Source organism: Mustela erminea, chromosome 9, assembly GCF_009829155.1.
Source record: "Mustela erminea isolate mMusErm1 chromosome 9, mMusErm1.Pri, whole genome shotgun sequence".
Classification (NCBI taxonomy): domain Eukaryota; kingdom Metazoa; phylum Chordata; class Mammalia; order Carnivora; family Mustelidae; genus Mustela; species Mustela erminea.
The window spans coordinates 106,170,580-106,193,103 of NC_045622.1; the positions used below are offsets into that span (position 1 = coordinate 106,170,580).

General features: G+C 63.2%; 2 protein-coding genes across 2 annotated transcripts in view; one reads left to right on the forward strand and one right to left on the reverse strand.

The window, feature by feature from the left end:
- Nucleotides 1-22,524, reverse strand: part of MACROD1 (mono-ADP ribosylhydrolase 1) — a 141,533-nt gene that overhangs the window by 25,275 nt on the left and 93,734 nt on the right.
- Nucleotides 7,115-22,524, forward strand: part of FLRT1 (fibronectin leucine rich transmembrane protein 1) — a 72,899-nt gene continuing 57,489 nt past the window's right edge. Inside the window, exon 1 of the mRNA XM_032357160.1 lies at nt 7,115-7,483. The gene's annotated coding sequence lies outside the window, so the exon portion shown is untranslated. The remainder of the gene's footprint in view (nt 7,484-22,524) is intronic.

The window sequence follows — 22,524 nt, forward strand, 5'->3', positions numbered from 1 at the left end:
TGTGATCCGTCTCCCAGGGTGGGGAGCCCTGGCAGGTGCTGGAGCGGGAAGCAGGGGGCTGGGACTGCACTTGAGAAAAAGCCTCCTCAGAGCTGAGGGGGAGAAGACCTGAGGGGATGGACTGGGAGACAAGGGCAGGGAGGGAGTAGAGAGGACGGTGGTGGCCCAAGATGGGTAGACAGAGGACGGGAGAGGTACTGCTGACCCCCAGAGACTACTCAGAGACTCAGAGGACCAGGAGAGACAGGATTGGATCCTGCATGGGATCGGCTTCCAAATGTGGCACAATCCGGTCCCCTCCCTGGACCCCGGCAAGGCATCCTGGCCTAGCCCAGCCCCTCCAGGTACAGATGGAAAAGTGGGACCCTAGAAGGAAAGGAACCGGCAGAAGACCCTTGTTGCTTCTAGAATATTAGGTGCTGGACTGAGACCAGACAGACATTCCCGTCTCAGAAGAGAGGCAGAGAGGCAGCCAGCACTTGCTGCGTGGAGAATTCGAGTTAGACACCAGGAGGGACTTCCTCAGAAACTCTACCCACCAGACACAGCCTGATCCGCTTCCTTTGCTATCTGTGTGACTCCTAGGACTCATTCAAGGTCATAGCCAAGAGAAGGTAGTTCTTTCTTTCTTTCTTTCTTTATTTGTCAGAGAGAGAGGGCGCATAAGCAGGGGGAAGCGGAAGGCAGAGGTAGAAGCGGGCTCCCCACTGAGCAAGAAGCCCCACGCGGGACTCGATCCCAAGACTCCGAGATCACAACCTGAGCTGAAGGCAGATGCTTAACCACTGAGCCACCCAGGCGCCCCCTGAGGGCGCACTTCCGTCTGGTTCTAGAACTTCTCCGCCTTATGCAGGGGCACCAGGAGGCCACCAGGAGGCCACCAGCGGGCCGGGCGGGGCGGGGGTGAGGAGTCCTAGCTCCCTCCCATCCCAGACCCCGAGGGTCGGGCAGCCCAGGGTGCCCCCTGGCCTGTGGGCCTCAGGGTGGTGGCCATTCTCCCCCACCCCCAGGCCCCTGTGGGGACAAGAGAGGACCCCAGCCTGGCTCTGGCCCTGGCTGCCCCAAGCCCGCCCTGAGCTAAGCGCCCCTCCTCTCCACCCTCCTGCTCTCCCAGCTGGGGCTCCTCTCCTAGGAGGGAGGGGAGGAGGCGGGAAGGGGAGGAGGCTGGCAGCGGCAGCCATTGGTATGCGAGACTGCGCCTCAGCCCCTCCAAAGCTCAGCCTTTCTGCTCAGCTCTTTAAGAATCCCTCCTTGCCGCTTGGTGGTTGCTGAGCAACGACCCCCCTTTCCCCCCCCCAGCCCATGGCCGGTGCCCTCCCCCCTCCCCCCCTCTCCCCTCTCCGACTCCTCCCAGCACCCCATCTCAGCAGTATACTTAGCTCAGAACCTGCCAGGCCTGGCTGCACCTTTGCGTAGCAGGTGAGGGGGCCCTGGACCATCAGGACTCGGGGAGGGGGACCCCGAGCTCAGGACACCCCACGTGCACACTCCCATTGGCACTCCCCCCACCCCCACTATCTTTAGTGGCTTGAGTTGCTCTGAGGTGCTGCAGGGACGGAGGGGACCCGAGAGGAAGGGGTCAGGAGCTGTCTGAGTCCCTGGGGAGGTGGCCTACAGGGGCATCAGGCCCAGGAGCCCCTGTGCTGTGCGGTAGACAGAGGCAGTAAACTTGGACTGAGCCGGGGGTGGGAGAAGGGGGGGGTGACGAGGAAGACAGAGTCTGCAGCCCCAGAAAAGGAGTCAGGAGAGACGCAGTGATGGGGTAGGGGTGTCACTGGAGGCAAGGATCCCCCCAGGAGTGTCTGAGGCTCCAATCAGCCTAGCTGGGGGCTCTCCCACCCCTCCAGCCTCCACCCTGCCCTCCCCCTCTCCCTCCTCAGGCCCTCTGGCTCCCCTGAGTCTTGGGCATGGGCCTTGCCTTTGCTCTCACAACTTCCTTCCTCATCAGCCTTCCTGCCCTTCCAGCCTCACCTCTGCCTCCCCCTCCACACCCTCTGCCCCCTACCCCTGCCACCATCTACTCCCCACGCCTTGGCGCATGTCGTTCTCTCCACCTGGACTGTCATTCAAGACACAATCCGAGTCTCCTTTCCCGAACTTGGGATGTGTGTAACAGGTGAATGATAGCCAGAGTCTAGAATTGCTCAAATCACCATAGAAAATGTTACCTCTGCTGGGAAGAATGGCTGGGTGGGGGGAGGGAGGAAGAAGGAGAGGTAGCCCCCCTCCCCGGGTGTGTGGCACAGATGAGGGGTGGGGGGCAGTGATGTCATCTGTGGGGAGAAGAGGAGGCTCCCCAGGGAGAGTAGCTCATCAGAGACAAGCCTCCCTACGCCTGCCAGGGCTGGGGAGGGCGGGCCAGCTCGCCCCCCTTCTCGCCTCCGTCCAGTGGGCCAGAAGAGGGACGTGGTCTGGCCCCCTCCGGTAACCCCTGGACCGTCATCTCAGGGGCAGTTGCCAGTTTGAGGGATCACAGGTGGCCTTCGGCGGCTCTGTCACCATCGCCTTACTGGGCGGTTCTCAGCCTGAGGCTTAGTCTCCGCACACGCTCAGTCGCTCAGCAACACCTGCTGGCTCTCCCCGGAGCCACACCGCCGCCCGGCAGGTGCTGGGACAGGCAGGGAATGTGGGCCCAGGCCACGTCCTCCAGCTGCTCAGGGTCAGCTGGGGAGGGGGCGCAGACGTTTATAAAACCCGCACCACCGAACGCGGGCTCGTGTTATCGCACATTCTTTGAGAAGCGCACAGGCCGCCAGCCCGCACCCACAGGCCCCTGCAGGGTAGTCAGTGTCCAAGGACCCAACCCACACATCTCATGTAAACACAAATGGGGCCACGCGCCCCCGCGGAGAAATCGAGGCACCGGAGAGAGCAAGGCGACCTCACCAGGGAAGAGGGTGCTCAGGGAGGCCCCTCATAGGACAGGACCCTCAGACCCAGGACTGAGGGGTGAGGAGCCGCTGGCTTGGCCCTGGAATGGCAGCAAATCACAGGGAAATGAGGCCGGGAGCGGGGAGTTCCTGACCTGACCTTGGCTTTTCCAGAACTTTCCTTGGCCCACCTGCTCCCATTGCTACCCTGGGGAATTGGAGGCTTTGTCCCCCTGGCTTTGTCTCCGCTGTGCCCACTCCCTGGCGCCCTCTCAGGGACCTCCCCAAGGGCTAGGGGCCTTGCCCCCTCCTTACTCAACCTGAGTTTCTGGGCTGGGGCTCCTGTACACGTGGGGGGGGTGCGCCTCAACCTTTTGTGCAGTGCAGGATGGGAAGGTTTAGCACACGTGGTGACAGGGATTCTAGTGGCATCAGGACATGGATCACAGAAGTCCAAGAAGCTGGCGGAACTTTCTGGTGAGGGCTGGTCCGTTCGGCCAGGTCTGTGCTGCCAGCCAGTCCCCGGGCCATGTGCCTGTGGTTCATGGGGCGTCACCTGGGGGACCAGGGTCTGGGGGACAGGGAGGACAGGTTTTCAGGGACTGATTCTCTGCCCCACCCCACTCCGGTGCCCCTAGACCGAGAGGACTGTGGGGATCTTGGAGGGTAGTGATCTCTAAGACCAAGAACTGTCCTCAGGGCATGGTTGCGGTGGGGGGTGGGGTGGGGGGTGGATTCCAGTCTGAGACGGGGAGGGGGGGGGGGCGGAACCTCCAGTAGGTGGCCCTCTTGTTCATGTTTGGGGCCAGAGCGGTCCTCCCCTCCCTGAAGATGCCACCCAAGTTGCGGCCTGTGGGGGAAGCTGAACTTCTGTCTCTCAGGTGTCTGGCTGACGTCCAAGGTCATGCCCTTTGAACATCTGTTCTCACCCTCTGAGTGCGCTGTCCCCTGACCACCACCCCGTGGGCCGTCATTCCTGGACAGCCAGGACAAAGCCTCGGGCGAAGGGGTGCTTGGTGATGGCCCCTGACCACCAGAGGGGCCACTCTGTCCCCCACAAGAGTCAGGTCAACCCTTCCCCCACCCCCAGCCCAGAAGAGGCCCAAACAGCGCCAAGCACCGTACATCCTTGGGTGACAAGGGTCTAACCACGGTGAGTCCTGTTGCCACAGCTTCACAGCGTAGAGGGCGACCTCACCCCCTGTCACCCTAGCCCAGGAAGGTCTGGGAGGACCCCACCAAGACGAGTAAAGTGAGCAACAGGGGGAAGGCCCAGGGTGGCTGGTGGGTAAGGGGTGAGGTGGCAAGCAGGCTGCTGATGTCGGGACTCCGGAGGGGACAGGCAGGTGGCAGGGCCGCGGTGACCTTGGCTGCCCGGTGGTGGGGCCCGCCGCACCTGGATGCAGACTGCGCCTGGGTTATTGCCGTCCTGGGAGCAGAGCAGCTGGGGCTTGGCGAGCCCAAGGTTGAAGCCACAAATCGTCCCTGGGTGACTGGTGTTGCCTCCCACTAAGCACTGCATGTCTGAGAGCTCAGAGTTCTAAGCAAGTTCGGTCCCTGGGGCCAGGGCCCCATCCCCAGCACCACCCACTGTGCCCTCAGGGAGCCCCAGAGTGGGGTGTGTGTGCTTGGGAAGCATCTGCTGAATGCACACAAGGGATCCAAGGGATCGTAGTCACACTCCCTCCCTGGCACCCTATTCCTTTCAAGATCAAGGCCAGGCTCCACAGGCTCCTTCAAAGCCCTACACCCCCCCACCGTCTGGATGACATCACTCCCGTCATCTTCCATAGCCCCCAGCCCCCCCACCCCCCCCAGCCCCCAGCCCCTTTTTCCCAGCTCCCACCAAGAATTCCTGATCGACAAACCCCGGGCCCTTTTATGTCACAGCCCCCGGGAACAAAGGTAGAATAAGAACATTCCCCCTGACCCTCCAAGACCTAGCTCAAGAGCCACCTCCTCGGGGAAGCTGTCCTTGGATGTCACGGCTGACTTGGCCCTGTGTTGTGGGGTCATGTGGTCACAAAGCCTGTTTCCCCAAAGTCCTCCTAAGCCATCACTCTGGGTGTGTGTGTTGGGGGGGGGGTAACCAGCCCTCCTGCTGTGTTTCCAGTTTGGCAGGGAAGGGGCTCGGCGGGTGGGGGACAGGATCCAGCAGGGCCACTCGCTTTTGGTCTATAGTGCCTCAGAAGTGCCCAGCACACAGAGGACCTCCAAGAGCATTCCCTGAACCGTGCTCATCACCGGGCACGAGCCGGTCCGTTGGCTGGGTGGAATACCATGCAGCCATTAAAACCACAATTATGAAGCAGGTATTTGGATATCAGCAACAGACAGAGCTAGAGACAGCCTATCCGTTCCACTCTGAGGCACCGAGTGGAAAGGGGCCCCTCCTACAGAGGGTTCCATTTAGAAGAGGGGGAAGACACGGCACCCACTTCCTGAGCAACATGCGTCGCGCCCCGATGGAGGCACAAGGGAGACCCCCCCGGGGAGCTCCACGTCCATCTGGGGGTCTGGGGAGGCGGAGGAGGAACCACAGCTCTGTACAGATTACAGCCGCAGGTGCCTGGACAGGCCTGGAAGGGAGCGGAGGAATGGGGCTGTTGACGCCACAGGGCGGTGGCATTGTGGGTGATTTTTCTTTCCTTTATTGTTGGTTTAATGTTGTTTGGGCAATAAATAAAAATTGGGCGAAAAAAATAGCTGTTTGGTGAATTGAGCAGAAAGCCACAGAAGGGAGAGAGGGAGTTAAGGGGAGGGAAACTAGGAGGGAGAGGTGAGGCGGGAGAGGCCAGAAGGCAGGGGTGCTCACCTGAGGCCTCAGGCAAGGCCTCAGTCTGCTCCTGGGCTGGGGTGGGGAGAGGGGGAGGGGAGAGCACAGGAGGTGGGGTGGGGGGGAGGGGCTGTGTCCGTTACTGAGACCTTCCCCCCCGGAAAAATCTGGAAGGCATCATAGAGGAGGGGTGGCCGGACTGGACCTGGAAGGACAGCAGAGTGTGATGTGGCCCCCAGAAGCATTTCACAGCGGCCTTGGCCTGGGACAGTGGGTGGGAGACAGGGTGATGGGTGTTGGGGGAGGGGTCCAGGCCAGACTGTGGGGAATCTGGGTATCGGGGGACCTGCCAGCAGTGGGGCCTTGAGGAAGGGGGTGTCTAGGCAGAGGCAGGGGCTCACTCAGCAGCCCTCCAGGGAAATGGGTGGCAGGATGGGGTGGTGGGGCTTGGTGACAAGGTCTGACCAGGCCTGAGGCTGGTGATGAAGAGTTCCTTGGTATCCTACACAATGCGGAGAGCCCTGGGACTTCTAGACTAAGAGGAGGGAGGTCTGGCGCCCCAGCCCACATCCACATCAGACTCCCGCACACAACAGGCGCAGACATTTCCAGAGCCCCTAATGAGTGCCAGGCACTGCCCTCCTCTGCTTCACATTCCAGGGCTCCTTCAAGCCTCACAGGAAGTCTTGGAGGTAGGTTGTTAATGCTCCCATTTTACAACAGAGGACACTGAGGCTGGGAGAGGTTAAGAAACTTGCTCAAGGTCACAAGCGGCCAGTGAGGCGAAGGGCGGGGCTGGGGTGGAACGGGGGCGTGCCCCACCTGGGCAGCTGCGTGGAGCACCCCACCCGGGACGGATCAGATGTTTAGAGCAAGGCAGGTGAGGGGGGTCCCCATGGGGAAGGGGAAGGGAGGAAGCGGATATCTTGGCTCAAGGAGTAGGTGGTGGGTACCTGTTTGTGAATGAATGCACCGGTGGACGTGAATGAGTGAATGAATGAATGAATGCATGGCTGGAACGGTGGATGAATGAGTGGGTGCAGAGAGGAGCTGTGTAAGGGGAGGCGGCACGAGAGGGAGAACCCCTTTCTTTCTCCCCAGCCCCGGAGCTGGAGGCTGGCTTTGGAAATCTCCCTCTTCGCCCCCGGCGGGTTAGCTCCCCAACCTCCTCCCAACCCCACCCCCCTCCCCGCCCCCAGCCATTTTAGCCGAGGGCAGGGGGAGGAGGACGCGGAGGCCGTTTCTTCCCGGCTGGGCCCGAGTCCCCGCGCGGCGGCGTAGCCTCCCGCGCCGGGTCCCGCCGGCCAGTGCGCAGCGCGGCGCCCCCGCCCCCGTCGCCTCTTCCCCGCCCTCCCCCCCACCCCCCCTCGCCTGCTGCCTCCCCCTCCTCCTCCCCTCCCTCCCTCCCCGCTCCGCGCTCGCACGCACGGCCCCCGCCGCCGCCGCCGCCGCCGCCGCTGCCGCCGCCGCGAGGGGAGAGGCGGCCGCACAGCCTGGTTCCCCGCGCCCTGCTCGCCGCCGCCACTCGCGCAAGCACCGTTGCCGGCCCTCGCCCCGCCGAGCGCACCCACCCGGGCACACGCACCCCGGCCGCCGGGCGCACCTCGCGCACGCCCCCCGCGGCTCCGCCGGGCGCCCGAGCTGGGCAGATGCGCCGCCGCGCGCCCCCCGCCCCGGGCCCGCCACCGCGCTCCGCCGCGCGCCGGGGGCTCCTCTCGCGGGCCCCCCTGGGCGCCCTCCGGCTCGGGTTCCCGCCCGCTCCTTGGAATAACCCCTGAGGCTTCAGCCGTCGCCGCAAAGTTTCCCGAGGAGACCCGCCTCCCCGGCCGCTGCGCAGGTAAGGAAGGATGCATGGGGCGGGGGCCGGGGTCCGCGCGTGCGGGACGGGGCTCCGGAGCCGGCGGGGCGGGGGCCGGGAGTGCGCGGAGGCGCGGCGGGGTCGGGCCACCCTGTTTTGCCCGAGCGCCGCGGGGGCCGCGCAGCCTTTGGGATTTGGGGTGGGGGGCCCCGGGTCGACAGCCGAGCGCCCGCGGCGCTGTCCCCGCCGCGGGGAGGCGCGGGGTGCACGGCCGGCGGCTCCACTCTCCTGAGCAGGGGCTGGAAAGGGCGGGGGCTCGATCGGAGCCCCAGCCCGAGCCCTCGTTGCGCCCCCGGGGAGGTGGCCCGGCTCGCAGCGAGGGGTGGGGGCGCCAGGCTGGGCTGGCCGGCTCCGGCCCTGGCCCCGCACCCGGGAACCGGAGGGTTAGGGGCGCGCGGAGAGAGGCAGCCGGCCGGCCCGGGCGCCTCGCTCCCGTCCCCACCATCCGCGTGAGTCACGGTTGGAGCGAGGTTTTATTTTTAAAACGACTTCAAGGGGGGCATAAGCAGCCTCCAACTTCCCTCCCTATGCGCGCTGTAGACTGTCAACCGTGTGTGGGGCCGGGGGCCTGGGCGGTGCACCTGGCGGATGGAACGGGGTGGGGGGCAGCCGCGCTGGAGGCTGGGGGCAGAGGAGTCCCCCACCACCTCAAGCTGGTTGCCGGGCGCGGCCCCTCCTCTCCGGGGCTGGAGGCCCAGGGGCGGAAGGCTGGCGAGTGTTGTTGCCCAGCTGCAGGGAACCAGGCTGATCAGAGCTCTCCGAGGTGGAGAAAGTTGTGGAGCTGGGCTATCAGGGGGCTGCCCCAGGCTTCCGAAGCCTGAGGGCTTCCAGGCTCTCCCGGGTGTATGGTTTTAAGAGAACACAGCCCAGCTGAGGTGTGCCAGGCCCCTGAGGGGCCGAAGCCAGAGTCCTGATGTGAATAAATAAGCCGAGGCCGGGGGCAGAGGTCTGGGATGGCTGGGTCCTTCCCTGTCCTGCCCCACCCTGTCCCCTGCCTCCTCAGGAGGCACAGAGGCCAGCCCGGCCGGTCCCCCACCCCAGGTAGCTTAGGAATTGGGGAGCAGGCTGCCGGCCTGGGGCACAGAGCCCCGCAGGATGCAGGAGGCCACTGGCAGAGGGATGCTGGCTGGAGCAGCCCCTCTCTGCCCAGTAGCCGTGGAGAAGGTGGCCACACTCGGGGGCTCCAGGCTGTTTCTGGAGTGAAAGCCAACTGCCTCTCTTCCTGCCAGCCCCAGAAGGAGAGGCACGAACATCACCTGTCAGCTGGTGCCGACTCCGTGGGCGACTGTTCGGGGCTTCCTCGGAGGTTTAAAATGGAAATGGCCTGAGCTGCCAAGGCCAGTGCGCGGGAGGGGATGGTGCCCAGCTGGGCAGGCAGGCAGAGAGGCTGCCCCGGTAGGCTCGAGGGGCATGAGGAGCCGAGGGACTGTCACATCCTAGCTCAAGGGCCAGCCATGGGCAGGTTATGAGAGTAGGGGAGGAAGGCAGACTGGAGCATGTGGCTGTGGGGGGAACACAGGGGTGCCCCCCGCCCCACGGCCTGATCTCACAGAGACAGAGACCAGACCTTTCGATACAAAGCCTCCCCAGCACCAGTGTAAGCCAGGCGGGCCCCCGGGCTGTGGCAGCCTACAGCAACTTCCTCCAGACCATGCGCCTGTGGGCCCTTGCTTTACCACCTACGGCTTGCAAAAGTCCCTCTGCCTCTCTGAGACTCAGTTTCCCCTGTTGCTCAGTGGGGTCAACTGTCCCCTCCACCTGAGGTTGAGCTTGGTGGGGGATGGGGAGTGGGACTACATTACAAAATGGGGGGACATGGACAGATGTCCCCGCTCCTGGGCTGGAGAGGGTTCCTGAAGACTGAGGGCACGTGCGGAGGCCTTGGAGGGCTTGGGGGTCAGATTCCCTCCCTGCCTGGAGACTGTGGGGGGCTGCAGGCTGACTCTGACCATCAGCAGCGACAGCACACTGCCGGGGTCCCCCCTGTGTTTCCTCTGAGACCTCCTCTCTAAAGCCCCTGGGAGGCGTACCGAGTCTGTGTCTAAGGTGGTGGGGAGGGGTGCTGCCACCTTCCCATGTCACCTGCTGCCAGGGCTCCAGGGGGAGCAAGATGCAGCTCCGCACAGCTTGGGGCCTGGTGGCTGAGGCCATGTTGCCCGCTGGGTGACCCCAGGCCTTCACCTCTGGGGACCCCGCTTCCCTGCCTGCAGAGGGGGATACAGTGGCGGTCCCACTTCGTGAGAGCGGGGGGAGCACCCTGAGTGCAGGAGAGGAGGGTAGGGCCGTGCACAAAAGATGGGCAGGTTGTGTCTGTACTTACTTCCAAATTAGCGGAGTGAAAGACATGAGGTCCAGTGGGACCCAAAACGGCGGGTGTTGAGGGACAGGGAGGTGGGCCTGGCAGCAGCTGACCGCCCATGGGGGCCTTGCGCCGTGGCATTTGTCAGGAAGCAGGGGCCCTGGCGCAGGGAGGATGAGGCCCTTGGGTTTTGTAGGGTGCAGCCCTCTCTGCCCGCCCAGCTGGGACGGGGGCATTGGTGGCGGTGCCAAGTTCAGTGCTGGGTGGGGCATGTGTGACAGGGGTGGGGCCAGGGAAGGGGCGTATGCCCTGCCCTCAGTGTGCCTGCCCCACTTCGTGTCCTCCGGGAGCTGGGGACCTGTTGGTGGCCACGTCCCCAGCCAGCCAGGCTGCCCTGGAGTTAGGGCCGAGAAACGTCTTGATCCCAGAGACAAGGCCCATCTGAGACTGTGCGCAGGGCTGGCTAAGCTGGCCAGCCCTTGTGCCCGAGGGTCCTCTGGAGGTGGGGCTCCGGCGGGGATTCTCCGCCCAGCCCGCTGACCCAGAGCAAACGCCTGGATCTTGTGGGGCTCCGGATGTCCTCCTCTGTAAGGCGGGGTGCTAGCGGTACCTGCCTCGGGAGCCCCGCTCTGGGGTGGTCCCCATGAAGCTCCTAGCCCAGACTTCATGCTTAGCAATGTGGGACCCTGGGGGTCTCTACCCTGGGTTCATGAAGGGCTTCTTCTGGCCTTAGGGTCACAAGAAAGACTGACTCGGCCCCCATCCCAGCCACTGAAGCCCACTTCCAGTGGGATGGCCCCCACTCACTGGCAGGGGTTCTAGCCCCCGTGCCTGGCCCCCAGTGGCAGTGACGATGTCCAGGAGGGACGGGGTGAGGCTGGGGGGTTTTGCCTTGGGGCTGTCACAGGAGGAGGTGTGAGGGGTATGGACAGGGCTGGAGGTCCTTAACACTTGATGTGGGATGGGTGCTTACTCTTAGGGGCGGTGTCTGTGGAAAGGTGGGCCCGGCTAAGGCCTCAGGCCCTGGGTGCTGGGCCCTCTGGGAGGGTGGGGGTGGGGTCCCTTCCCCAGAACCTGCACTTTTGTCCCCGAGACAGAGTTCAGGCCTGCTCTGGCTTGTGCCAGGCCACAAGGCAGCTGCATGCTGTCCTCCGCCTTGGTGCAGTCACCTTGGGGAGGCCGGGGTGGTGGGCCACAGGCCGCACAGCGAGGAGACCCAGGGTGCCCCTGCCAAGCTCTGTCCGCCCCCACCAGCCAGCCCGGCATTCTCCAGCAGCAGCTGGAGCCGAGAGGGTTCCACAGAGAGGGGCCGCATTCGTGCAGGCCTGTGTTTGCCCGTGCGGCGGGTGGATGCCTGTTTACCATCGCCTGCGGGGTCCCTGGAGCCCAGCTGCTCCCTGGGGTCAGCGGCTCTGAGCATGACGTCAGCATCTGGGGGCCTCGATTCGCCGGTGGAAGTTGTGTGCCAGATTCCCCACAACCCTGGGTTTTGTATTCCCACCGGGGCCTTGCCTGTGCCTCTCCCACCCCACAGAGTTGGGGCCAGAGCTGGGCTGGGGACTGTGGGGAGGGGACTGCAGGGGGGCGGGGCGGCATCGCTGGGCAGGTGGGGGCAAGGAGCCAGCAGCCGGCTCTCCTGTCTTCCCCTCTCTCCCTCCTTCCTTGCCTCTTCATTTGTTCATTTGTCCATTCATTCATTCATTCATTCATTCATGAGCTAGGTGTCCGAGCACGAGTTATGGGCCAGGCACCGTGCTGGGCTCTGGGGAGAAAAGAAGCAACCCGACGTCTTGCCTTCAGGGAGCGTACAGCTGGGAGTTGGGGTCAGATAAAAATCAAAAACTTTCCCTCCCCTGGAGCGGGGGAGTCAGCCCCGTGAGGCCGGGTGACAGAGGTGCCTGCTGGGGCTGGGGGTCTCGGAAGGAGGCGCTTGAGCCGGGGATGCGAAGCGAGGACAGAAGTCAATGAGGAGAAGCACAAGAAACACGGGCCTGGCAGACAGAACGAAGAGGAGGGGCTGGGTGCCTGCGGACCCCTTGGCAGGTGTGGGGAGCCGGGGAGGGGTGGGTAGGCAGCATCTTCAGGCCTGTGGCCTGTCTCCTGAGTCCCTGGTGTCCTGTCCGCCTTCATCTCTCAGAACTCCTGGGCCTGCCTTACGGACCGTCTGCCCAGTCTTTCCGGGCGGGCCACTGAAAGGGTGGGCTTCCTGGGCCCAGGTCCCTGTTCCTGACAGCTGCGTTTCCTCCCACACGGGCCAGTGACCCGGCCTCCGATGGACTGGGAAGGAGGATATTTGGGCTTGTTTGTGACAGGACAGCAGTCTCTGTGTAGACAGGGCTGCAAGTGCTAAAGGGGGTTCTTTAGGAACCCTTGCCTGGCTCTGAGTGTGCCCCTGCTCAGGGCTGGGGCACTGGGCACAGCCTGCGCCGGCTGCCGGAAGACGGGAGGGAGGCAGCGGGACCCGGCTGTATGGGGCTCCGCTAACCACTAGGGGACACTGCCTCCCAGGCAGAGCGCAGGACCCAGGCATCCGGCAGCCCAGGGGACCCCGCGCTGGCTGCAAGGCTGTGCCTGCCCAGGCCTGGCTGGGCTGTTGGTAGGGGGTGATGGCTTAGTACTTAATAAAAACCTGGATTAAAACTGGGGTCGCTGAGGCACTCGCCATGGCTGTTCCTGCCTGCCTTGCTCTCGAGAAGCTGCTCGGTGGCACTGTGTTTCACTCCCCGTTCCCTCCTTCTGCCTGAATTAATCGTTGGCACCAGATTACAACAGATTTAGCAAACTGTAAAAAAAAAAGAGAGAGAGAGAGAGAGTGAGGAAGAGAGAAAAGAAAGGGGAGACGGGCTTCGGAGAGGAGCCGGCATTTATCTACAGAAGCAAATTGCTCTTGTCTAACCTGTTCCCCCATCGCCCCTCCGCTCCCCATCCCTGGCGATGCCTGGGAAATTCTGCCCGGGGAAAATGTCCTCAAAAATGCCGCTGGGTGGGTGCTGGCGCTGGGATGGGCTTTTCCTGGGGGTGGCCTGCCAACAGCTGCCTGGTGGGGGTACGGTGAGCAGAGGGGAGAGCTGAGTTTTCAGGAGGCTGTGGGGGACACCCAGGGCCAATCTAGGGGGGCAGTGGGGGGAGCCCCATGGTTGGCTGGTCCTGAGTGGCGGCAGGGCTGAGGAGGAGGAGTCGGGGGCCAGGTGGGCAGCCAGGATGGTTGAGGGTAGGGACTGTGTCTCTCCATCTTGTTTACTCATGTGTCCCTGCGCCAGCTACGGGGCCTGGCACATAGTAGGTGCTAAGTGTAGTGCGGGCTCAGTGAACAGGTACACGAATGGTGAGCCAGGACTGAGTGCCCCCCTCAGATGGCATGGGGGGCTGCAGAGGGCCCAACCTGCCAGCTGGGCGTCCTAGGGACAAAAGCCACTGGACGGAGCTGCCCACAAGGGACACACCCACCTGGGTCCCGGATCAAGTGCCGACCAAGGTTCCCTGCAGACCCTGTCCAGCAGCTGCCTGCTGGCTTCTTGGGATGACCTTGATTTAAACACACTCCTCTGCGGTCAGACTTGAGGGTCCTGGTTCCAATTCAGGGGATCTGGCTGCTGGTGGGTCAGTCCCACTCCCTGGATCCTGGGCGTTTGCATGGGCCCCGGGAGGCCTGTCCCAGTGAAGGCATAGGGTGGCCTTTGGTCAGCCACTGGGCTTCTGGATGGGGCTGGGCTGCTTCTGCCGAGAGAGGAATGTAGGCTTAGCGGGGCACCGGGGGGGGGTCTCACTCACTTTCTCAGAGAAGCTGCCCGTGGTGGCCCCGGAGCTGGCCACAGAGGAGTCATCCATGGTCCCAGCACTGCCAGGGCCATGTCAGAACGGAGAGGGAGGTGTGTGTGGTGCTCACACTTCTGGATCACATGTGCTTTCACAAACACATTCTTGCACCCAGAGGCTCACACCTAACCCTTCTAACCCGCCTTCCCTTACTCGATCGGAGCCAGGCTGGGAGGTGAATGAACCGCACACCCCACCCCTGCCCCCGGGGGGTCCCATGCTCAGTCCCGGCCTGTGGATACAGAGAGGGCTCCTTGGACGGCAGAGGGGGCCTCGGAAGCCCTTCCCCTCCTCAGAGAGGCTGCGCCCCCTGTAGACTGCCCACCGGTCCAGGGAGATAAACCACACGTACTCCCCGACCCTCCCGGTCACAGTAGAGCTGCCTGTGCCTCAGTTTCCCCACTACTGCTGGCCAAGGGGATGGACCACAAGGCTCCGAAGGGCCCAGCAAGACCATGGCTCTGGACTCTGAGCCCCAAGACCCTCCCGTCCCACCAGGCTTGGCTATCGTGAGGGCTGGGCAGTGCCAGGCCCTCTGCCCGGCCAGCTGTGCCTGGCTTGTCTTCTTCCCACTGCCGGAGTAGGGAGACTTAGGCACAGAGTGGGGAAATGCCCTGTCCGAGGCCACGAGGAAGTCAGGATCCACCACGAGGCAGCTGGGCTGTGGGGAATCAAAGTGCTGGGCTCTGGAGTCTGGGGGACTGGGTTTGAATCCCGCTTCTGAAACTTATCAGCCGGGTGCCCCTGGACACCTCATCCCTTTCTGTGCCTCAGCTTCTACTGTGAAACTTCTACCTGTGAAATGGAACCACAGAGCGCATCTCGGGGTCAGTACCAGTGCGATGCGGGATGGTGTCCGTGGAAGGGCTTCTCGGGAAGCTGGGGTTCTCATGTTTCAGCGGCTACGACAGGCTCCCCCTGGTCCAGGGCTGGGGTGCTGCCCCTGTCCGGGGCTCTGTGGAGCTCCGGGCCTGGGGAGGGGGTCACCTCCCGCACTCAGGGGCACCCACCCGGTCTGGTGGGCAGGCTCGCAGGGCACCTGCTCAGCTCCTGACTGGCCCCTCACTGGGCAAAGGTCGGGTCTCCTATATCACCTTGTGCCCAGGCTGGATCCTCTTGGATGGGGTCAGGCAGGAACTCCCTTGGGTATTTACTGGGTACCCCCTGTGTGCCAGACCTCAGTGTGGAAGCCAGGCTGGGGACCAGCGGACCTCAGTGCCTCCCATGAGGGCAGCAGAGAAGGCACTGTGGCTCCTGAGTGTTTACTGTCTACACCGCCTGTCGCAGAGCCACACTAAGGACCCTACCCATGCAGGATCTCCTTGAGGCTTCACGGCTGCCGTTTCACAGAAGGAAGAACAGGCACAGACAGATAAAGTGACCGGACCAGGTCGCACAGCCAGGACCCGGCACCTCACCCTGTTAGCGTGCCGGCACGCCACTGCCTGGGAGATGGCGGTCATCGTCCTAGCAGGAGCTGACACGGTCGGGCCTGGCTGCGTGCCGTCAGTGTTCACTGGATTAATCCCCACCACAAGCCTCTGAGGTAGGCTCTGCAATTATCCTGATTGTCCCCTAGGAAAATGAAGCCCAGGTGGAGTGACCTGGCCGAGGTGACAAGGAGGAAGGGCGACGACCATAGGGGCAGATGTGGTCCTGCTCCATCTGGGTCCTTACACGTGCTCTCACAGACGGGAAACTGAGGCACAGAGGTGGCAGGTAACCCCAAGGTCTCCAGGGCCTTAGTTCTGTCTCTCACAAAGCTTCTCCCTCAACCATGCCCCTCCCAGAGCTGGGGACCTACCCAGGTCCACGGGCTGTCCCCCTCTGGCCTCGGAGCCCAGACCTCCTGGAGCGCTCCCTCCCAGCCCCTGGACTCTGCCTGCGACCCCTGAGGCCCCACCGTGCGCGGGCACCTGCAGGCCTTTGCCAACACGTGACGTCATTCAGGGGGTCAGGGAAGGGCTCACAGCAGAGGTGCATCTGAACCCTGGAGGGAGGCGGGTGGGGGGCTTCCTGGAGGAGTCTGCCTCAGGGCTGTTATGATGGGCCTGGTCCACTGGGGCCGAGGGCGAGCAGTCTGGGTGGCCGGCATGCGCTTTGTCCCTCCGTCACTGAGTGCTTCTCTCTGGGCCCAGACGCTGGCCCGTGACGTCAGCAGGTGGCCCAGCTGGGCCTTGCACCCCCGGGTGCCCCCTGGAGGAGCAGGGCCCCAGGGGCCCCAGAGGGCGCGAGCGGCCCGCGGTCACGGAGCAATCTCCATTAGGGCCCGTGAGCGAGTGGCTGCAGCTCCTGGAATCCTATTAAAAGCTTTTTCATTGTTCCCCGCGATATGCTCCGCTCCGCCGGGACCTGGGCATGTTGATAATTTATTTGTGGAGGGGGAAGGGGACAAGGAGCACAGGGGAGAGGAGGAAATGTCATTATTTACTTAGCCGGCTTTCTGCAGCATGGCCCTTCCATGGGGCAGCTGGAGGGGGGGGGTGCACCATCCCTCCCCAGTTCAGGAGGTTGGGGGCGGTGGGGGAAGCCTTGGGGAGGTGAAGGCCATGTCCTCTGGGGGCCAGTAGAGGTTCTGAGAGTCAGAGAACCTGCAACTGAGAGGGTACTCCCAAAAGCTCTGTTCAGCCCCAGATTCTGGTGTGGGCTAGGGGAAGAGTATGGCTGAGGCCTCTTGCTGCCCTGACTTTGGCCCAAGTTGGGGGCAGTGGCAGCCTTGCTGGGTCCTGAGGGTGCAGAGTGGAGAGATGGCTCCAGGGTCTACAGGCTGGGAGACGGGAGCCAGGCACCAGAAAGGAGAGACTGGGGGTCCCACATGGCCGGCATGGGCCAGCACCCCAGATACCCTCAGTCAGGAAGTGGTCTTGGTTTCCCCGGGGGGCTGGGAGGGAACGCAGAGCCAACAACACTAGCTTCCCATGACCAGCATACGCTTTGTGCCGAGTGCTCCACAGACGGCGGCCCCGTCCTCACACTTCATGTGGCCCCGCTTTATTATTTCCTTCCTACACATGAGGAAACTGAGGCACAGAGGGTCCCGGTCACACAGCTTCTCAGTAGCAGGGGTCGGATTCGAACGCTCGCCTCTCTCAAGTGTTACTGCGTCCAGCACGGGCTCCTCGGAGACCTGGCTTCCCCTTGCTCCCCAGTCCCCCTCCTCCAAGGCGAGGAAGGCCAGACAGAGAACCGGGGTCCCCTCCTGGCAGACACTCTTGAGTGTCCAACTTAATCATCACAGTGGCACTGCAGGGCTCAGGCATCCTTAACCACCCCCCCCTTTTACAGAGGAGGAAACAGGCTCAGAGGGGTGACCCCATTTGCACAAAGCAGTGGGGCCCGAGCGGGAGTTGAACCCAGGCTGGTTCTGGGTTCTTGAAGTGTCCCCTCTGCTGGGCACCAGTCTGCCTGGGGGGTGGGAGGGAGCCCCTCCGTGCCCCAGGATGTTGGGGCAGCCGCGGGCAGGGCTGGCTTTGGGACGAGGAGCCCACAGAGGGTCAGGCCCTGGGTGGCTTTCCTTGGCCCGAATCCCCTTCGGCGCACAGTCCTGGCTGGCTGGCTCTCTGACCCGCCATGATGGGACAGATGGGCTGCCCGGCCTCCCTGGCCCGGCCCGTCTAATGCAGATACTGCCAGAGGTTTGAAGAACTCACACTTAATCAAGTCACTGACTTGGAGATCATCATTGGCTCCCCGTTTCCTGAAAAAGTGAGTCCAAAGCCCTTGGCCTGGCCTTTCAGACCTTCTCAGCTTGGCCCAGGTTAGCCTGCCTGCCTTTCTTCCGCTCCCTCCCCCGTTAGGCCTGTGGCTGATGTGGCTTCCACACCTTTGCTCTTCTCCTGTGGGGAAGGCCACCCTCACTCCCCACATTGGAGGAATGCTCCCTCCCTCAGGAAGCCCTCCAAGACTGACCTGAGGAACCAGCCCTGCCTGCCTCCCATCTGCCCAGCCCATGTTAGGCCTCCTGTAGGACACTGGAGCTGGCTGTAGTTCCCAAGGTCGCCCCACCTCCTCCCGCCTTTATTCTTCCTCCTTCCTCTCCCTGGACCCCTACCAGGTGCTGCTTCTGGCATTCAGGGAATTCATTGGACCAAAGCTTCCTGAGCCCAAGGCACATTGATAAATGGCTGTGGTCTTTACAGCAACCCCGCAAAAACGGGCCTGAGCCCATTTTATGAAGGAGAAAGCTAAGACTCAGGGAGGTTCGGTCACCAGGCCAAGGTCACCCCCCAAGTCAGAGGCCGAACTGGGGAGGAAGTGGCTGCCAGGCTGGAGCGGCGATGGGGTAGGGATTGGCAGGTACCCCCTGAGCCCTGGCCGCCTGCCTGGCCCCCAGTAGAGCATGAAACACAGGTCCTGTTTGATTCACACAGACGCCGGGGGACGGGGATGTACTCGGAGGCTCCGTTTTACAGATGAGGGAACTGAGGCTAAGAGAGGGAGAGATGCAGGGGGGCAGAGCCCCAGGCCCACAGCGGCTTCAGAGAGCCTGGGGCGGGGGAAGGTGGGGCTTTCCGTCCCTGTGCTGGGCCTGGACTGTCACTTTGGAGCAGGGTTGGGGGCAAGCACTGTCCCCCGAGGTCCCCAACCTGGCTTTCTGGCCTGTGGCCCGCCCCAGCCACGGATCCTCCGGTGAGAGGCCGGGGAAGCGGTGTGCCCAGCAGTGGTTGGGGGGTGCGGGCCCTGCCCCCACAGCAGCTGCCTGCCTGGCCGGGTGGCCTCACAGACAGACAGGGCTTATGAGAGCCAGGCCTTCAAGGGGAGCTCAGCTCCTGCCGGCAGCTGCTCAAAGGCTTCATTGTGGCAGGAGGGCCCTTCACGGGCAGCTGCCCCCGCTACGGGCACAGACAGAGCCCAGCCTTTGTGCCAGCGCACTGGCCCTGCCCTGACCCAGGGTCAGCCGGACAGAGGCTCTTGTCTACAGGGGGCTGGGGACCTTCCTGGGGAGGGGCTGCCCTGGGCCCACCCACGGCCTAGGATGGGTGTGGTCCGTGGAGCCAGGCCTTGGGAGCCCCCTCCCACCTCACAGATCCCATTGCTGAGGGGGCGGGCCCCTGGGTGGAGGCTGGCTTGGGGAGGGGGTGTGGCAGCTGGAGGGTTGGCAGGACACACAGTGACCACGTGGTGACTCCAGGGTGTCTGCGGGCAGGAGGCATTTGCCTGTCACCTCACTGATGCCGCAAAGCAGCTTTACAAGTCGTGGACAGTTCTTTGCCCCCTTTTACAGGTGACCCAACTGAGGCCCTGGGGGGTTAGGACATCATCCCACCATCACATGACTCTAAGAGGAGCCCCGGGTCCCACTCCAAAGCCTGTTTGTAAGCTGTCCACCACCCCCCCCCCGACCTGAATGACCACCGGAGTGCCCCACCCCCCCCTCCCTGGATCTGCATGGCAGTCCTGTATGAGGGGCCCCGTCACCCCTGTTTGGAGTCAAGGAAGCTGACACCCTGAGAGGTGATGGGGGTGGCCTGCCACAGGGTGGTGTTGGGCAGACTGCGGTCCCAGCAGGGGAACAGTGGAGTCATGAAGCCCCAGGAAGAGGGGCTGAGCCCCCCACTCCGAGAGTCATGCGTGGGAGGAGCCTCAGAGACCACTGGCTTATACACCCAGTGTGCGGTCAGGGACCTGAGGCATGGAATGGGGAAAGGGGCCTGGCCCCAGCCCCTCAGCCTTGGGGACTGACCATGGGGCTGCCAGCCATGGTCCACCGTCGACCACTGGTCCTGGATGGGGCAGGGGTATATCAGGAAAGTAAGTGCCTGGTGTATGCCACAGGCCGGGTACAAAGCATTTACCTGCATTAGCAGCTCATGCTTGCAAGGATCCTATAAAAGGGGCACCATTATTATCCCTGTGTTATTAATAAGGAAACTGAGGCACCTGTCCCCCAGCCACAGCTCTGAGGTCAGACTCCCCAAGCGATCTAGGTCTCCTAGCTCAGCTGCTTTGACCAGCTGTCCCCTCCCCCGCAGGATCTTGTCCACTGGTACAGACATCCTTATGGCTCAAGGTGGGAGGAGCTAGTGAGGGGGCGGGGCTCGGGGGATGGGGGGATGGGGCCAGCCCCTGCTCAGTCATCTTCCGCAGGGCAGGTACAATCCTGCTGCGGAGCTTGCCTTCTCTTCTGGAGCTGGAGCCCCTTCTCCATCTGTGAAATGGGTGCCCATCTTGTGAAACCCCTTCCCAGGAGAACCACAGGTAAAGTCCTGTCTGCAGATCCCCTAACTGCTGCGGCTGCCCTGGGCTGGACTCCCACTCTCCCAACTCTGCCCCTTTTATTCCTCCCCAAAGATTTCAATTATTTATTTGAGAGAGAGAAATTACGTGCCGGGGGCAGAGGGGGAAGGACCAGAGGGAAAAAGAGAACCCCAAGTGGACTCCCTGCTGAGCATAGAGCCCAATGTGGGGCTCGATCCCCTGACCCCAAGATCATGACCTGAGCTGAAACCAAGAGTCGGATGCTCAACCAACTGAGCCACTCTGGCCCCCCTCCCAGCTCTGCCCTTGAAAGGATCTGTCCCAGACCTAGACCCCACAGCCCCAGGGAGGAGGTCAAAGCCTCCCTCAGAGCCTGGTAGCCTGGGGATCGCTCACGGCCAGCCCAGGCCTGGATGCCGGATTAGAAATAATTAATGCTATTAATATTCATAACAAGCGGCCTGGTGAAATGATGAGGGTGATCATCTGCTCTTCCCTTGGGCTCTCTCCCGTGGACAGGAAATCAGGCCCTCCCTCCGGCCCCAGGCCGCAGTGCCTCCTGTCCAGGGCACAGGTGACCCCTGCTGGGCAGCCAGGTGTCAGGCTCCCAGCCCTTCCTCAACCTTGACAGTCCCCTCCCTGGGCCCTCGCACCAGCTTGGGGTGTGGGCGGGGACTGTTTGCCTCATTTAGCGGGAGGGATCAGAGGCCTGGAGGCATTAAGCAGCTCTCCAAGGGCTCAGTCCCAGGGTCTGACTCTGAGTCCAGGGCTGTCTCTACTCGCTCTTCTAGAAATGGGCAGTCTGTCCCAGGGTGGCCTCCCTAGGGTATCTGCAGCTCCGTGGGCAGAGCCTGGTGCAGCCCACCTGGTAGGACACAGCCCAGAGCGTGACTGTCTGGACTCTGGTGCCGGCTCTCTTGCTGCCTGACCATGTGGCCGTGGCCGTGGAGGCGTCCATGCCATGGCATGCTCACCCCGTGCTCCGGCCTCTAGGGGTTACCTGGCAAGCACAAGCCTAGCGCAGGAGAGCCCCACAGTCAACAGCTCTTCTCTGAGCACATTCCTTCCTGGGCTGCACTGAGCAAAACCTCGCCTTGCCGCCCCCCCTCCCCCGCCCTCCCCTAACTCCCCCCACCCCACACCTGAGGATTCGAACCGGGGAAGATAAGCAGGTTTGCGTGGCCCAGGGTTCACTACACATACGTGCTGGAGTGGGGCTGAGGTCAGGGCTGCAGCTCGGTGTCCAGGTGGCCTAGGGGCTCTGCGCAGGGGCCCAGGTGGGTTCTGACCCATAGGGGGACCCAAAGGGCCCTGAGCGCCGAGGTCCACCATCATTTGGCCCGTTGTCTGAGCCAGGCCTTCCACGTTCCCTGCCTTGCTTTGTCCCACCCGTGGGGCCTTCTTGTTGCTGGCGGCCCTGTCCATCCCCTCTAAGTTCTCACTCAGCCTTGCCCGGGGGACAGCCTGATGCCCCCACCAGGCACTCCAGGGGTTGGGTCCCAAGTATTCTGCCCACCCATGGTGGGGAAGAGGGGGTGGACTCCAAGGACGCTGTCCTCTAGCTGCAGCCCCCAGAGTCCTAGGTTCTAGTCCTCCTGGCCGCTCACCTAGCCGCCTCTGTGGGCCTCAGTTTCCTTATCTGTAACAAGGGGCCAGGGATGCCGAGATAGGACGATGCGGGCAGAGTTCGTCCCTCGTAAATGCCCAGTGGGAGGACGGAAGAGGCTAGTCCCTGCGGGTGAGGCAGCTGTGGGCAGACACAGCGCTGACAGCCCTCAGGACACCCAGATGGGCAGTGGCGTGGGGGCGTGGGTCTTTGCGGCTGGGAGGAGCTGGGGTGGTGGTGTGTGGGACTCCAGCGGCATGGCCTGACACTGGGGGTGGGACAGCCGTGTGGCACCCCTTCCCTCCCCAGGGCCTGGTGCTGAATGAGTCTCATGATTACGGGGCGGGGGCACGCTTGCTGGGACCTCACTCCTGGCTCCCAGGCGGCAGCAGAGCTGTCCGCCGCGAGCAGTCTAACAGCTGTTTGCGCGGAGACTAAATCTGTCTGTCTGACAGCCGCCGCCGCCGCCACCGTGGTTTCAGCGTGGGAGTGGGTCGTGAGCTGACAGCTGCGTGTCCACCAGCCCCGGGCTAGTGGGGCGGCCCCGAGGCCTTCCCCGTCACGGCGGGGCTGAGGCTCGGGACCCTCCCGGGGGTCTCCCACACTCCTGTGTCCTAAACCATAGCGTGTCCCGGGACGTCTGAGCTCACCCCCTGCCTGCCCCCGCACCCCCCAGAACACCAGAGCCTCACTGGGCGCCTTCGGATCCTGGTGGCCACCCTCCGCCTGTTCTGGGCTCCTGTCTTTCCTCTCTTGGGGTTTTGAGAGGGAATGCAAGCGAATGTTCTGAGGCTGCGTGGTCCCTGGGCCCGTGTTTTCTGTTCATGCCTTTCCTGCTCAGGCGGGAGGTTGTCAAGGTCAAAGACGGGGGCTACTCATGAACTTGGCCGGTATCCTGGGGAGTGTGTGGGGAGGAGGCGGCTGCGTCCCCACACTGCGTGAATTCCTCCTTGACGGATGCCTCGGTTCCCAACCAGGGATGCTGGGCTCCAAATGAAGGGTGACAGGACGCTCAGATGAATATTGTCTAGAAGAACACCTTTGTGAGCCGTGAGGAGTTGTGAGAATTATTTTCCTGTCGCTCTGGGGAAGGACTGAAAC